This window comes from Helianthus annuus, chromosome 5, assembly GCF_002127325.2.
Source record: "Helianthus annuus cultivar XRQ/B chromosome 5, HanXRQr2.0-SUNRISE, whole genome shotgun sequence".
Classification (NCBI taxonomy): domain Eukaryota; kingdom Viridiplantae; phylum Streptophyta; class Magnoliopsida; order Asterales; family Asteraceae; genus Helianthus; species Helianthus annuus.
The window spans coordinates 132,767,990-132,785,565 of record NC_035437.2 but is presented as its reverse complement, the minus strand read 5'-3'; the positions used below and the strand labels follow the sequence as shown (position 1 = coordinate 132,785,565).

At 38.0% G+C, this 17,576-nt stretch overlaps 1 non-coding gene across 1 annotated transcript; it reads right to left on the bottom strand.

Annotated features, from left to right (window-relative positions):
• Window positions 1–12,321: 12,321 nt before the first annotated feature.
• LOC118492656 lies at window positions 12,322–12,428 on the bottom strand. Its single transcript, XR_004894659.1, has one exon. It is a non-coding gene; the product is annotated as a small nucleolar RNA R71 (small nucleolar RNA).
• Window positions 12,429–17,576: the final 5,148 nt, after the last annotated feature.

The following is a 17,576-nucleotide window of genomic DNA, read 5'->3' as shown; positions in this document are numbered from 1 at the left end:
GAAATCCAAGTGACATAAGAAAAGCTGATGTGTCAGCTTGAGAGGGTGTCCAACAAGGCTTTTCTTATCTCAGTATTACATCATAAAGCCTAATATTAAAAGACTATAATAATCAAGTTGGCCCACATCAAACCACTGCCTTGTGTATTCAAGTGTTAAAGGTCTGGCCCACATTCCAAAGGGCAAACCACTGCCTAGATACAATGTAGTAGCAGATGGTTCCTTTTGTAAACGTATATCTAGCAGCAAATGTGTCTAAATTGCGGGTAATTTGAATTTTAAAATGCATGGGGATATGTAATTTTCAATTAATGCATGTCACTCGCCAATAAACATCTGTTGAGATTCAAAATTCTGGCTCCACATTCAAAATTCAAAATTCAAACCCTATATATTCTAACCCTATAAATAAGGGTTAATAATCTGGCTTGACATTCAAATCTCCCCCGCTCACATCTATGAGCGTGTCTCTGCCTCTCAAATGCATTTTCTCGTGATTTAGCTGCTAATCTCCGATTACACTTTTTTGTTCGAATGTTTGGTGATTATGTTTACATGTTATCGTTCCAGTATCATTGTTCCAACATCGTCGTTTCAATGAACTTTCCCATCACACATCAACCTTTCAGTATCGATGTTGCAGTATCATTGTTCCAACATCGTGATTAGTTGCATGTGATATCTTCTTCGATGGGAGACTTCCATGGTTTTATAGAAAGTATATATAGTGTCACGGCCCCCGACCCGGTTTGACCCGTTTCAGGAGCCGTGGGACAGAAATCCCGGGGTATTATAATTTAGGTGACAGCGGAAGTCTTTTAAAACAGGATCTTTAGTATTAAAACTGCTCATTACATAATTTAGGGGTAAAACCCAGTAATTTACAATAATGTGATTTCAATGGAAATCTTTATTTTCCAAAACATGTTTCTTTATTTATTTACACTGAGCCATTTCTCTAAGCTGGTAGTGCTTCCTGGCACTTTTCTTTGCTCACAACAGATTACCTGAAACATGTTTGAAAAAGGTTTTGTCAGCGGGGAAATACTGAGTGAGTTCATTCATTTTTTTAGGAAATGACCCATAGTTATAAATTACAGCATAAGAGCGATTACAATGGTTCATATCTTATTTTTTTATCTGGCTTTCTGTCACAATGGTGACAAGTCACAATGGTGACGATGGTCATACCACTATTAGGTTAATGAACTCTAATAGTGACGTTTCTCCCTAGTAGGTCAATGAACCTAACTGAGAGAAATAGTAATGTGCACAATACCCCACTAACCAATAAATCAAGATATCCACGACTTAGTCCCTGTAATTATAACACTTTGAAAATAATTTGGAGTATTGTAAAACAGTTGATAAAAAGAGAATGACTCACATTGCAGATTTAACGAGCAGTGTATAAGCCTACTGATTAGCCTTGATTATTTCTAATCTAACAATAATGCACACAAAACAGGATTAGTGATCAATACAGCAGTTACGATAATTCCCCGAGATCAATTTTGACAATGAATGTCCAAGTGCAATACTTCGGCTCATTTATCAAAATGACAAACGATAAAGTATAGTACTTCAACTCGTATATCGAATTATCGACAACGACAAAGTACAATGCTTCGGCTCATTATCGAATTATCGACAACGATAAAGCATAGCCCAATGTGGGCAGCACTTAGACATTCTTTGAATGTATTGATTCTGGAAACTGAATCGTAATAGCGATCGAGTAATTACCCTGTTCTGTGGCAGCGATTCGATAATTGTGTGTGTGTGTGTTGGACTGTTTTGCTTATAACTCGACCTACGTAACTCCGATTTTCGTCGTTCAAGTGCCAAAATTCAAGTCCCAACCCCTGCTATTTATACTGAGATTTTGACACCGTCGCGTAGCGCGAGGGGGTACCCCCTTAGGCGTCGCGCTACGCGAGTGACCACCCTATTTTCATAGAGTAGCCCTTCGTGCGTGTAGGCTTGCTGTGTTGTCAGTTTCTTAAAATTCGATTTTTATAATTAGTTATGAAGATAATCGTTGGCTAGGGTTTATCCCCCCCTGAGTTTTAGGGGCCCTGATCCTGATTCTGAAAATTCTGAAAATTTTAGGGTTTGCGTAGAATCACTTGGGTGTCTCAATTAGGGTTTTCTTAATAGCTAATTACTATCCTAATTAGGGATTTTAGTGACAGTTGTTACATCCTCCCCACCTTAAGAAAAATCTCGTCCTCGAGATTCACTGAAATAGATGAGAGTATTTTTACTTCATCTCTGATTCCAGTTCCCAAGTGTATTCTGGTCCTCTTCTGGATTCCCATTTGACTTTCACTAGCACTAGTCGTTTGTGTTTTGAAAAACTTAATTTTCCGATCTTCTATTTGTAGGGGTTTCTTTATCATTTATTCTCTATATCTTGAAGAGGTACTACCAAGGATTCGCCTGATAGACGTTTCTTGAGATTGGATACATGAAACACATCATGTACTTCAGCTAATTCTTCTGGTAGTTGTAAATGATAAAGTAATGGTCCTATGTATAAGAGACTTAGCTTCTTCTCTTACCGAATTTATAAATTCCTTTCCAAGGAAATACTTTCAATAGCATTTTGTCTCCAACTCGGACTTTGACGGCTTTTGTTTATTATTTGTATAGTTCTTCTAACCGTCTTCAGCCTTTCCTTCGTGATACTAAATATCATAGTCGTAATCATCGAGGATTTCCCTTTTTCCTCATGTTTAATTCTTGTTGCTCAAATATGTATCTTAAAATCTTATGACCCATATGGATAGTAAGCTTGCTTAGATAATGTTTCCTAATCTTAAGGATAACTTATGGTTTCTAATTTTTAGGCTTACAAGTGGTAAGGCTTTCTTCGTGCTTTTGCGATTGCCTTGATGCATACACAATTACCTTTTTGTGTCGCATTACCATATATCCAAATTTTAACTTTGAAGCATTACCGTATACTTTAAAATCTTCTGTTCCTTCTGGTAAGGCTAGCTAAAGGCTTCTTTTTGTTTGGGTTCTTATTTAGAATTAACTGTGTTAACTTAGTTAAGGATGTATCTATCTAAAAGAATCCTTAATAAACTGCCTATAGTATCCGGCTAAATTTTACAAAATACTTACTTTCCATTTAAAGATTGCGAACTCTTCCATTGCTATCTTAGCAGGATCTAAGTGAATATCTTCATGATTTATCATGTGACCTTACGTGGTTTATTTCCTATAATCATAAATACTTCTCCGGCGGTTACCTGGATTTTCTATAAAGTTCTTATCACAGAGAATTCGAGTAGGGTTGGCTACTAACCAATCTATTTCTAACACAACATTAAACTTGGCTAATTTCATAGGAATTAGGTTAGCGAAGAGTTATATGACCTGAGAGTTATATTTTCCTTTTTGCATGTTTTGACTGTAAAGGTTTGTCTAAGTTAAGAGTTTGACAGAATGAAGTATTTATAAAACTTTAGTGTGTATCAGAGTTAGATAATACTTTTTGTGTAAACGTTGTAACCTAGGACGTACCGACTATTACATCTGGAATAAGCTCTGTTTCCTGAGCAGTCAATTGAAAGGCTCTTGCATTCCTTTTTGCTTCTTCTGCAGGTTTGGCTTTAGTGTCAGATGGTTTGTTCAGTTTTGGACAATTTGGCCTAAGATGTCCAGTTTCTCCACAGTTGTAACAAACTGAAAATTTCTTCCTTCTGCAGTCTTCTTCCTGATGCCCCGGAATTTTGCAAAAATTGCAGTATCCTTTGCATCTTCCAAAATGCTTTCTTTTGCAAAAATTGCAAAATGAACTAGTAGAAGATTGCCCATTCCCTCCTTTCTTAAAATCGTTATGGTTATCCGAACGGATTACCTGGGTAATCTTTTGGGCTACTTCCTTCCTTCTATTTTCTTCTCTTGTCCGTACTAGTTCGTCAGTCAGAGTATTGGCTAAATCTACCGCATCATCAATCGTGCGAGGTTTCGCAGCCTTGACGATGTTACGGATTTCAGAAATCAATCCCCAAATATATCGAGAAATAAGTACTGGCTCTGGCGAAGCCAGGGTTGGTACTACTCGAGCATATTCGAAGAATGTCGTAGTATACTTTCGACAATCTACATCCACCATTCGGTGGGTTAAAAATTTGTTTGTCATTTGTTCCTTTTCATATTCGGGACAGAATTTTCTTTCTACCAAGCTTTTAAATTCTTCCCAGTTCATAGCATACGCCATTCTTCTTCCTTTTGATTGTAACACCGTATTCCACCATTCTAGCGCTCCTTCTTTAAAAAGATTTGACGCGTACATGACCTGATCATCCTGAGCACATTTACTTATGGCAATTACTGCCTCAGTTTTCTCTAACCAACGTAGTGCCGCAGTTGCTCCTTCATTGCCTGCAAACTCAGATGGTTTACAAGCAAGAAATTCCTTGTAAGTGCAACCAGGCGTTGCAACTTTCATTTTCTTAGGGAGCGGCGCTGGTTGTGGTTCATTGTCATGATTAACATGATCATTGCCTCCGTTTACGCTATTACTGAAGTTATCTTCAGAAATACGTTTGCTAGGAACGGGTTGTTGTGGTTCTATTGGATTTTTAACAGCAGCAACGATGGCTGGAATAGCGTTGGCTATCCCTTGAGCTATCATTGTTGGAATAGTGTTGGCTATCCCTTGAGCAACGATATTTTCTATATCCTGCCTAGTCATATATTGATCTCCCGGTTGTTGCTCAGAATCATTAACCTCATTAACTGGTTCATTATTAGCGTTTTCCATTTGACAACTAAATTATAGATAAATAATTAGTATACAAGAAATAATCCAATATCACACTTAATTGCACATAATCACGTATACGAACAAAATTTGTAAATTTTCTAAAATTTCATGCTTCTATATACAACCGTTTTATTATTTATCTTACACATACTGATTTTACTATTATTACATAATAACAGTTTCATAAATCCCCTATTCTTTTTGTCAACGACATTCTAGTAACTGTGTTCCCTCTTATCGTAGTTCCAGGAGATCTGTCCCCTAATCTATTGGATCCTATTCCCAGTATCCATTAGTTCTTTACCAAAGCGAAGTTCAGCCTTATTCTTGTTACTCATTGGTGGATTTGGTAAAGGTTCTAGATGGAACTTGAGGAAAAAGCTTATAGGGATAGTTTTGTAACTGTATTTCATTAATTAACCATTCGTCTATTTGCGAGTGGATTGAAGGGTTTGGAATAGATGGTTCTAAGTTCATTGGTAGTTGTGTTTCGAGAGAGCGATTAAAAATATTTTCATCAACAGGCTTAATAGTATTATGGCTTGTCATTATAGAATCTAACTCTTCCTGAGATGGTAACTTTTCAATTTGCCTAGAACTTTCCCCAATTTCTATTTCCTTGGGCTTGGGTTTCTTGGGAGGTAAAGCATCGAATTCTATAGGTTCTTCTATATCTGGTATATACCTATTGAAATCTCTGGAAACTTCTACTCTTACTGGATAAAGATTTAAATTCTGAAGGGCCTCAGACAAGTTACTCATGCTGTTTAGCAAAAATAGACATAGTCAGAATTCATAAAATTTATAGAAAACTTTTCAAATATTAGTTCCTACTGGGTACTATTGGAATTTACATCACACGAGGTTTTATTTGTAAATTTTATGATTTTCTTGATAAAACTTCTAGACTGTAGATAATATAGGTACTAATACTTGAGTCAAATTATTTAAGAATTTGCATTACTTACTACATTGACTAGCATATAAAGATCTGCTCATACTGTACACAATTAGTCAGATAAATAAACAAATAATCACAAAATAGAAATTAATGGAAATTAAGTATTTTCTAAATACTTAATTGGCTTAAATCAGTGGCTTGAGAAGTGGCTCTGATACCACCTTATTTCTGTCACGGCCCCCGACCCGGTTTGACCCGTTTCAGGAGCCGTGGGACAGAAATCCCGCGGTATTTTAATTTAGGTGACAGCGGAAGTCTTTTAAAACAGGATCTTTAGTATTAAAACTGCTCATTACATAATTTAGGGGTAAAACCCAGTAATTTACAATAATGTGATTTCAATGGAAATCTTTATTTTCCAAAACATGTTTCTTTATTTATTTACACTGAGCCATTTCTCTAAGCTGGTAGTGCTTCCTGGCACTTTTCTTTGCTCACAACAGATTACCTGAAACATGTTTGAAAAAGGTTTTGTCAGCGGGGAAATACTGAGTGAGTTCATTCATTTTTTTAGGAAATGACCCATAGTTATAAATTACAGCATAAGAGCGATTACAATGGTTCATATCTTATTTTTTTATCTGGCTTTCTGTCACAATGGTGACAAGTCACAATGGTGACGATGGTCATACCACTATTAGGTTAATGAACTCTAATAGTGACGTTTCTCCCTAGTAGGTCAATGAACCTAACTGAGAGAAATAGTAATGTGCACAATACCCCACTAACCAATAAATCAAGATATCCACGACTTAGTCCCTGTAATTATAACACTTTGAAAATAATTTGGAGTATTGTAAAACAGTTGATAAAAAGAGAATGACTCACATTGCAGATTTAACGAGCAGTGTATAAGCCTACTGATTAGCCTTGATTATTTCTAATCTAACAATAATGCACACAAAACAGGATTAGTGATCAATACAGCAGTTACGATAATTCCCCGAGATCAATTTTGACAATGAATGTCCAAGTGCAATACTTCGGCTCATTTATCAAAATGACAAACGATAAAGTATAGTACTTCAACTCGTATATCGAATTATCGACAACGACAAAGTACAATGCTTCGGCTCATTATCGAATTATCGACAACGATAAAGCATAGCCCAATGTGGGCAGCACTTAGACATTCTTTGAATGTATTGATTCTGGAAACTGAATCGTAATAGCGATCGAGTAATTACCCTGTTCTGTGGCAGCGATTCGATAATTGTGTGTGTGTGTGTTGGACTGTTTTGCTTATAACTCGACCTACGTAACTCCGATTTTCGTCGTTCAAGTGCCAAAATTCAAGTCCCAACCCCTGCTATTTATACTGAGATTTTGACACCGTCGCGTAGCGCGAGGGGGTACCCCCTTAGGCGTCGCGCTACGCGAGTGACCACCCTATTTTCATAGAGTAGCCCTTCGTGCGTGTAGGCTTGCTGTGTTGTCAGTTTCTTAAAATTCGATTTTTATAATTAGTTATGAAGATAATCGTTGGCTAGGGTTTATCCCCCCGTGAGTTTTAGGGGCCCTGATCCTGATTCTGAAAATTCTGAAAATTTTAGGGTTTGCGTAGAATCACTTGGGTGTCTCAATTAGGGTTTTCTTAATAGCTAATTACTATCCTAATTAGGGATTTTAGTGACAGTTGTTACATATAGATTCGTGCAATATGGTGAAAAGTCAGATGTAGTACAACAGTTCTGTTCCGCCCTTTGCATGTTAGGTTTGTTTCTTATTTTAAGATGTACTACAACTGTTGATGATGTTCAGAGTTTTTTATTGACACTGAAATTTTAGAATATTTTAAGATGTATGTTTATATTATTAAAATAAGCTATTACATAGAAAAATACAAATTTAAATAAATATTTATAAAGGATTACACGCTAGAGTTAACACTTGCTAGGATTTCATAGACTCTGGCCTTTCTCCATGTGATTTCATGTTCTCTTTTGATTTTCAGGTCAGTTAGCATGTTGCAGATTTTCTGATCCTGTTTTAGAAGTTGTGTCAGAAACTCCTCTGCATTCTTCTGGAAATCTGATGGAGGAGAGTGGAGGACTTCATCGAGCAATGCTATGCTGTTCCAGGTTTTGTTGTAATTAGTGTCATTTATTTTGTCGACTTTCCTGTTTAGTTCTTCGTCTGTTCTTTGTTCTTTGAGTGACCACATGGAGAAGTGTGTTTTAACATTGCTGGTGTCTGACCAGTGGTAGAAGCTGAAGTTTGCCATGTAGATTTTTTGTTGGTTTTCTGATTTGGAACAATTTTTTACAGAAAGTGATTTATAGGACAATTTGTTGATGTTTTGAATCAAAAGTAATCATCGGTCTTTTATAGAGTTTAAAAACGCGTCTACATGGTAAATGAAGAGTTATTGTGATAATCTGCTTTAGTTCTTTGAACTTCGAAATTTTGTCCCTTGGGTTTCTTGCTATTTAATTTTACAGTTTTCCCATAAAAGTTGGGATTTGGAAAGGTGTTTGCATTAAAAGATTGTTGTTTTGAAATATACATTAATTAATATGTTTATATTAAATGTACACGTTTTCATAATACCAAATTTCAGTATATAAACTCATAGTCACTTCACCTGTTTTTCATCACGTTTCCTACGAAGATATCATAATTTCAGGAAAGTCGAGTAATATAGTTTATTCAAATGGCATCATTCACAAATACAAAATCAGATGATTTCAAGCAGCGTTTTGTCAGGCAAATCGAGGAACAGGTGTATGAAGATAGGGCTACTCTTCAAGAGTTGAAGAGATGTTTTGATGGATTGGACGTTGGCCTGTTCACTAGAGAGCAGGTTTCCAGAGATCTTATGCGGATGCCTTCAACCTCTGTTCGTGAGCTTTGTGTTGTCAGTAATATAGAGTGCGGTGATAGAGACGTGGAGTTCATGGCGATGTTGAAGGACATACATCGAGAGGTTCAGCAATTGATGGAGTTGAAGCTAAAGTTTTTTAATTCTTGTTGTTATTGTTAGATTGAAAATTAATGTTGTTCAGTATTGGAGTTTTAGTTTTAATGTTATGAATAAATGAATAAATTTTAGATTATGTTCATGTTGAATTGTGTTTGAACAAGTTGTGTTTTGTTTATAGTTATTTAGTGTTTGAGTAAGATTTAGATTATGTTCATGTTGAATTGTGTTTGAACATCTGTTTGGTAAGTCAACAGATGTTTAATAGTATGAAGGGTTGGTTTGATGGTGAACAGATGATAAAAAGATAAAACAAATGTTTAGAATTTGATCAGAAATAATAGTTTTTTGAAGAATTTGTGCTCCTGCAAATTACAGAGAGTCAATACTTCGAGTTGTAAAAGGTCTGTTGTAGTTAAAGTTTGGCAAAAGAGAACATTTACTGATGATGAAACAATTGTGTATTCTAACAACTGTTGATACTAACAGTGGTTGGGCTAATGATGAATAAGTATTATTATATAACGTCTGCTTTAAGTATTATTATATAATTTTGTTTATCAATAACAGTTTTTTGGAAGAATTTACGGTATATTTTGGTGTTATAAAATTTGTGTTGTAGCTAAAGTCTGACAAAAGAGAACATCTGCTGATGAATAAATGTCTGAAGATGCAAAGGTCTGCTATGGTTCAACAGATGTTAACGAACAACAGATGATATTAAATCTGAAAATGCTTAACAGAGGGTTTGATACTAACAGTGGTTGGGCTAATGATGAATAAGTATTATTATATAACGTCTGCTATAAGTATTATTATATAATTTTTTTATCAACAACAATTTTTTGGAAGGATTTATCGTATATTTTTGTGTTATAAAAGGTGTGTTGTAGCTAAAGTTTAACAAAAGAGAGCATCTACATAAGAATAAATGTCTGAAGATGCAAAGGTCTGCTATGGGTCAACAGTGGTTGATAAAAATGATGAATAAGTATTATTATATAACGTCTGCTATAAGTATTATTATATAGTTTTTTTTATCAACAACAATTTTTTGGAAGGATTTACCGTATATGTTTGTGATGTGTGAAAAATGCAACATATAAAACACATCAATTAAGGCATAAAACTAACCCTTTTTAAGTACTAATGTTGGAAAAAGAGTGTTTTTGTCTTCCTTTTGTATTTTCAGGATGAAATGAGCTCAAAATCACAAAAGAAGCAAAAAGACCACTAATTCTACCATAAATACAAGAAAAGGAACAAAAGTGGACTCCCCGGACCCTCAACGGCACCTCCCAAGGCAAAAAGAAGGAAACAGAGTCTGAACACGCCCCGTGTCCAGCGAACACGGGGGCGTGCCCAGGAAGCAGCAGAAAAGACAAACCAGTAGAAGCTTCCATTGCCCACCACGGGGCCGTGTCCAGCGAGCACGGGGGCGTGGTGAAAGTACAGCAGGCGCATTAATTGTAATTCGCAATTACAATTAATGAGGAGAGAGAGTGTCAGGCGGGCACGGGGCCGTGTCCAGCGGACACGGGGCCGTGTCTAGCCTTCTGTTCAGCCTATAAATAGAGGAGCTTGGCTTCATTCTCTCTCATCCCTTGGCACACCACCTCTCTCACACTTCATCCACCACCCACCACCACCATAACACCATCATCCACCACCATCATCCATTGTCCATCATAGAGTGTGTGAGTCGTCTCGGGATCCAAGATTGATCGTAAGAGTTCTTGACAATCAAGGCCATGTTTGCCTAAGTCTCTTACATCACTTGGTGAAGACAAGTGTTTAGTATAATACTTTTTATTTTTAATCTTTTGCACTTTTTATTTGGTTTTGTATTAATGACTTTAATAACTAGTTACTTGTGTTGAAGGTGATCTTTCCTTATCGTTTGTCCGTGGTGTCTTGGCGTTATTTTACTGTCTATATAAAATAAAAGATTTTCACCATTCATATCTCCACGGTCTATATGGAGGTATGTTGGCTACCTGGTCGGGGGTTAAGGGAACGGTTTGGTAAGGGTCTTGCCCTTGTTTAGCGTTTAGAGGTCCTGCTTGGGACCTGGGTCAAATTTAGTAGGATCTCCTTCAATGCCCATAGGTATTGGATGGCGGGGATCCAAACTCTTTGACCCCCTCATAAGTTAACTACTATTAATACTATAACCCGGCTATTTAGGACTGTATCCCTGCTGACTCAGACTACTTAGCCGAGGGTAACGTCACCGCCAGAAGCGGGGCCTACCATAATTTGCATTAATAACTTAATTCATTATCTTTCAATAATCCGACCCTTTAGGATTGTATCCTTGCTGACTCAAACTACTGGGTTGAGGGTAACGTCGCCTTCAAAAGAGGGGCCTACTACAATAACTAAGATAATCTCTTAAACAAGTGCAAAAGTGCGAAAATAATCAAAGGTTATACTAATACACGTGTCGGAACCAAGTGATTCATCTTGTCTATCTGTTTTTATTTTATTTTTATTTTCAGCATTTTAGTTAGTTTTTATTTTTCTTAGTTTAAAACATTTTTCTAACCTTTTTGATTTGATTAGACGTTGAGGATAAACCGGTATTAAAAGCTCTTGTGTCCTTGGACGACCTCGGTATCTTACCAACACTATATGGGTGCACTTGCCCATATGTGTGTTTAGTGTTAGTAAATATCGTGTTTTATAAATTTAAAACTTGGCTAAAAGTGTAAAAAGGGCTTAAATACTCATCAAAATAATATTACACTACACACGCATCAAGTTTTTGGCGCCGTTGCCGGGGACACAAGGATTTTAAGAAAGTTAGGAATCAACGGCCTAATCATTTTTTTTATTTTTTTTATTTTTTAGGATTATTTTTTTTTAGATTTTTAGCTTCTGCAGAGCTCAGCACGGGGCCGTGCCTGGTCGGACACGGGCCGTGCTCAGCAAAGTTACTGGCAGTTTTTGTTTTTCAAGTTACAGAAGGCTGACCACAGGGCCGTGCCGGTGCAACATGGGGCCGTGTCCAACTTCCAGTAACTGGGATCTGGAAAACAATCACTGTATTTCCGACCACGGGGCCGTGTTCGCTCAACACGGGGCCGTGGTGAACCTTCTGACCGACATTCTTTTTTGTTTTTATTGCAGGACTTGGAACCCGACACCATCCTCACGTAGTGTATGAGCTCCAGTTCCAATAAAGACATAAAAGAACCGCTAGAAGAACCCGAACGCTTTCTCAGAAAAAGGTTAAAAGCCAAAAACCAAGAGAAGGTTTCGGGTGATCCACCCCCAATGGCGGACCAACGTACCCTTATGGATTATCTACGGCCCACCGTAGGTAATCTAGGCGCCGCTATCAATGCTCCAAATGTCGAAGCCAATAACTTCGAGCTCCGACCGCATTTGATACAAATGCTCCAAAACTCCGCAACCTTCCACGGGCTTGCGGACGAGGATCCTCATCTACATATAACTAATTTCTTAGAAATATGTGATACCTTTCGGATCAATGGAGCATCAAACGACGCCATACGCCTCCGTATGTTTCCGTTCTCACTAAAAGACCGAGCGAAAGCTTGGCTCAACACCCTCCCAGCTGGATCGGTAAACACCTGGGATGAACTAGCCCAAAAGTTTCTATATAAGTATTTCCCTCCTTCTAAAACTGCTAAATTAATGGCTGAAATTAATACATACTCACAAGAGGACGGGGAATCCTTATATGAAACATGGGAAAGGTTCAAGGAGCTATTACGCAAGTGTCCCCATCATGGCCTCGCAATATGGCAACAAGTATCCACTTTCTACAATGGATTGTTGCCACACACTAGGCAGACACTTGATTCTAGCTCCGGGGGACTTTTAGGTAATCGACGCCCACACGAAATATATAATCAAATTGAGGAAATTGCTCAAACCAATTTTCAATGGCACACTCCCCGGGGAAATAAGTCTATCGCCCCGGGCGCCCATAAGGTCGACGAAAGCACCTCTTTACAAGCCCAAATCGAGGCCCTTTCCTCAAAAATAAAAAAACTAGAAATGACAAAAACTGTCACACCCCCAATTTACCACCTAGGGCGTGTCCCTAATGGAGGCGTAACGATTCAACAAAGAGCCACTAATCATATCAAACACAAGTAATAATGTATTTAAATACCCAATTGAAAGAAATGTATCGTTTGAAAGTTAAACCAAACCAAAGTACTGAGCGGAAGCATAAGAGTTTAAATGTATAATGTATCGAAACCAAATCAAAGAAACTGTTTATTATGACCACACCCACTCCAGCAGCATCAGACAGCAAGCTCCCAAGTTCCTTCAATAATTACCTACAAGCATGTAAACAAGTGTGTCAGACTACGCTGGTGAGTTCAAGGTTTGCGTTTGTTTACCAAGTAGTGTTACCAATCATGTGAGTAAAACAGTTTGCAAGACAATAGGTTGTTTGTTGTTAGATTGTTTGATGTGTCGATGTTGTTATTACTCGAGTACCGAATGGCCAGATGATATGTGATTGCCAACCCCAATGCCTCTATCAAAGCATTGGTCATGTTTTAAGGTAATTAGTTCACGCCCGTTCCCCTTGAACGTCGTGAGGGTGCCAAACCTAATAGCGCTATCAACTAATAACCCCCGTTGCCCTACAAGCAACGACCCGGTAGATGTAGTGGTCTTACAATGATAGAAAACTGAGTACAATAACCAACATCCCATTACCCATGCATTCCTCAACGGAACGTTACCCGTTATCCCTTCACTGGGATCCATGCTTGAGAAAAGAGCAATGAACTCACCTTAGATTTGCTCGGTAAGATTAGTAATTCGTTTACGCTCATAGTTGGTCAATCAAATCCTAGTATGGTTATCATTAAGAATTAGTTCTACATGGAACTCACCACACATGCAATAAACACGGATCGTACACACATTTACAATCATCGTTTCACGCGCCATAACAGTAACTCACAAAATCATTGCTTTCATTACGTATACGTAGTAACATACAAGAATCACACATGTCCTATGAAACATAACAGTTTACCATGCAACATGTCCATCGGTTATCGTCATGGAATCTCATATCAATTAATATATCATTCATGTTTACACTCCGCATTACAAGTTTACACTTTATCACACATAGCAAACAATCCCCCAACAGTTCAACCCAACCGTTCAGGCCCACTATAAAATCAGTTTTCTTCACAATCCACTAAGTAACTACTTATGTATAATACTAAAAATAATACAGCCCATTACTAACTTGTGTTACGCCCAACCCCCATTCCAACACATCTTCTCATCATTTAATGCTTACTGACAATTATCAAAAGTAACAATTTTATATGTTGGTGACATGGTGGATGGCGGCTCTATTAAACAAATTGAGGGATACCAACATGATTTATTATAACATACCCATAGGCCACATAGTTCAACCCAGCCGCCCCATTGGGCTTTTGTTTGGTCCCTTTATTGCATGACAACACATACGATTAATTATTAGTAAGCCACATAGTTCAACACATATTTCCAATGATATATAGCCTACACAATGCGCCCCCCATTGGACCTTCATTCGGTCCACTAGCTGACCCACACATCATAAAGATTACATGTAATTATTCAGCAAACAATATTTAAAACAATTAAAACTATTGCACCGCAAATGTCATGCACACACAATTGACTTAGTCTACTGCCCATGTACAATTAAAACTATTGGACCAAATATGATATTTTAATCATGAACCACATAACAAAATTATCACATCTATTAATCAGACTCATTATACAGTGCGGCCCTATCACAGATTATGTGGAGCAGTGCGGCCCAATAACATCTCGTTTACAATTTACCCATTACATCAGTTATGCATGATTCCGATTAATTCAGACCCTCATTTAATTCAGATTTTTCAATCATAATGGTAGCTTGAGATCGTAACACCCTATTACACAATTAATGCCAATTCATTGATTACACGATCATAAACCCTAATACCTTAATCACTCGTTATCCATATATCATGTATAAGCACCGCACATCAATCAGTACACATATAAACAAGATTAGACGAACAAGATTCGATACAATTTACAACCCTCCCTATGATCATGTGTGATAATCTAAACACGCAACACTTATTCGTAAATGGTGCATGATCAATACAATATCAATCACGATGGAAAGGACATACCTACGAAGAATTACAAGTAGAGCAGACGGTCACGAGAGGGGGGAGAAGTCTCCTGCTACCGAACGTATGAGAGGGGTAGGGTGTAGGGTTTGTTATAGTTATAAACTCAATCAGTGTTTGATTTGGATTATGATACGTATACATGAACTTATAACGATAAACGTGTTGGGCTGATTATTCAAACAAGGAAGTTGGGCCGGTTGCAAATGATTCCACAGTGGGCCGCTGATTATTCAAGCAAAGAAGTTGGGCCGGTTAACTAATCAATAAGGATCAATACATATGGGGTATTTGGGCCGGTTAACTAATCAATAAGGATATTGGGCTGGTTAAACAATTAATCAATATTAATTCGAATGGGTCGGTTTCGCGAGTGATTAAATGCACTAGAACATTTAAGGAGTCTATCGTGTAGGTATGCGCTGAAGAGTTGTGAGATTTACATAATACTAACCTGAATATTCGGGTTGTCACAAAAACAGTCTCGGTTATGGCTTGTGAAGGGTGTGGTGGGTCACATGAAAATTGGAGTTGCATGAAAGAAACGGACGATCAACAAGAAATGGTAAACTACATTGATAATAGACCTAGGCCGTCGGGTCCTCCAACGGGAACTTACAACCAAGGATGGCGAAACCACCCAAACCTTGGTTGGAGGGAAACCGGCAATAGTAGTAACCAACAAACACAACGAACAAACTTTCAGCAATCAAGAAATGAGTCACAAAATTTCACTCAACAACAAGGTGGACGAGAAAGGCTCGAAGATACTATATCTCGCCTCGTCTCCGACACTGATAAGAAAAACTCGGAAAGATTTCTACAATTAGAATCTAATTTTAGGAATCAACAAGCTAGCATTCAAAACATAGAAAAACAAATAAATCAACTAGCACAAAATTTTTCCGAGAGACCGCAAGGCGCATTACCTAGCAATACCGAAACAAACCCAAAGGCGCAAGTTCACCTCATCACACTACGAAACCGCACCGTAGGGCCTGCAGAAGTAACTCAACCAACGGAAGAAACAATGCCAACACATCTGCAGGAAAAGAACTCTCCTCCATCACCAGAACCTACCAAGGCTCCTCGAGTTCCATACCCCGGTAGGTTAATTCGTCAAAAAACCAATGAGCAATTCGCAAAATTCGAAAGTTTGTTAAAACAATTGCATGTCAATATTCCTTTTATCGAAGTCCTAACCCAAATGCCCAAATACTCTAAATTTATGAGGGACTTCCTTACACATAAAAAGAAAATTGAAAATTTGCAATTAGTTAATTTAGGCGAAGAATGCTCTGCCCTCGTACTCAATAAACTACCCCAAAAGAAAATCGATCCCGGAAGTTTCACGATTCCATGTTCAATAGGGGAATCACCCGTACGCAATGCCTTGGCCGACTTAGGGGCTAGCATTAACCTCATGCCCTCATCAATGTTCAAAAGGCTTGGCTTGGGAACCACGAGCCCTACAAAAATAAGCATACAACTCGCTGATCGATCAGTCAAATTCCCACAAGGTGTCATCGAGAATGTCTTGGTAAGGGTAAGCAAATTCGTCTATCCCGTTGACTTTGTCATACTCGACATGGAGGAAGACACCGAGGTCCCCCTTATCCTAGGGAGACCCTTCCTTGCCACATCACAAGCAGTGGTAGACATGAATGAAGGGACACTGACTTTGAAGTATGGGGACGATGAGGTGAAGTTCGGAGTTGGGAAGAAAATAGAGGACGACGACCCAGTCAATTACATGAAGGTTATTGATTCAAGCTTGGATGCCGCTCTCCGACGGTGTAACTTGGGAAGCAAGGCACTCCACTCAGAAGAGATATAACCAGGAATCGGGTCTAGCCAAGGACCCTTATAAACGTGGCGCACCACGGAGGCATTCCGCGGATCTATCCTTAGTTTAGTTTAGTTTAATCTTTTAATTTTTGCAGAATAAAACACACTCCTGGTGGTAATGGATGAAAAAGGGAACGAGAAAAAATGGAACCATGCATGAAGAACAGAGCAACCCGACAAAAATCTCCATCACAGAAGGCTCAACACGGGCCGTGCCCAACCAACACGGCCCCGTGCTGAGCCCCTGCAGAAAAATCACCCAGTTCAGGTAACTGGACACGGGCCGTGTTCAGCGGACACGCCACCGTGTCCAGGCTTCTGTTTCAATTCTGAAATTTTTGTTACTGGCACTTGACCACGGGGTCGTGCCCGGTGAACACGGGGCCGTGTCCAGAGTACCAGTAACATAAATATTTGCTTTTTAACACACTTTTATACATTTTAATCAACCAAAAATATTGTTTTTGGACACATTGAGGACAATGTGTAATTTAAGTGTGGGGGGGATGCTAAAACCTTGAAATTTTGCAAAATCCTAAACACAAGCCTTACACAAAACTCTATTGGAACCGCTAAACACCCCAATTTTTTTCAAAAACTTTTTTCATTTTTTATTTACTTGTCTTAGTTTAAGTTGGGAAGAACAAGTTCTAAAAAGGTTATATTTTTACAAGTTTACAACCGATAGCGTCGTGATAAAAAAGGAACCAACATAAGAAAATTATGAAACGGCATAACGAGTCTAGTTTAAAATTCGATTATATATGCTTGGTCACATTTAAAAACCCATTCCCACAAAAGTGAGTTTTGAGCCTTTATTGAGCATAAAAATACACATATTTAGATTAAATGCTCATTTTTCGTTTCTTGTGT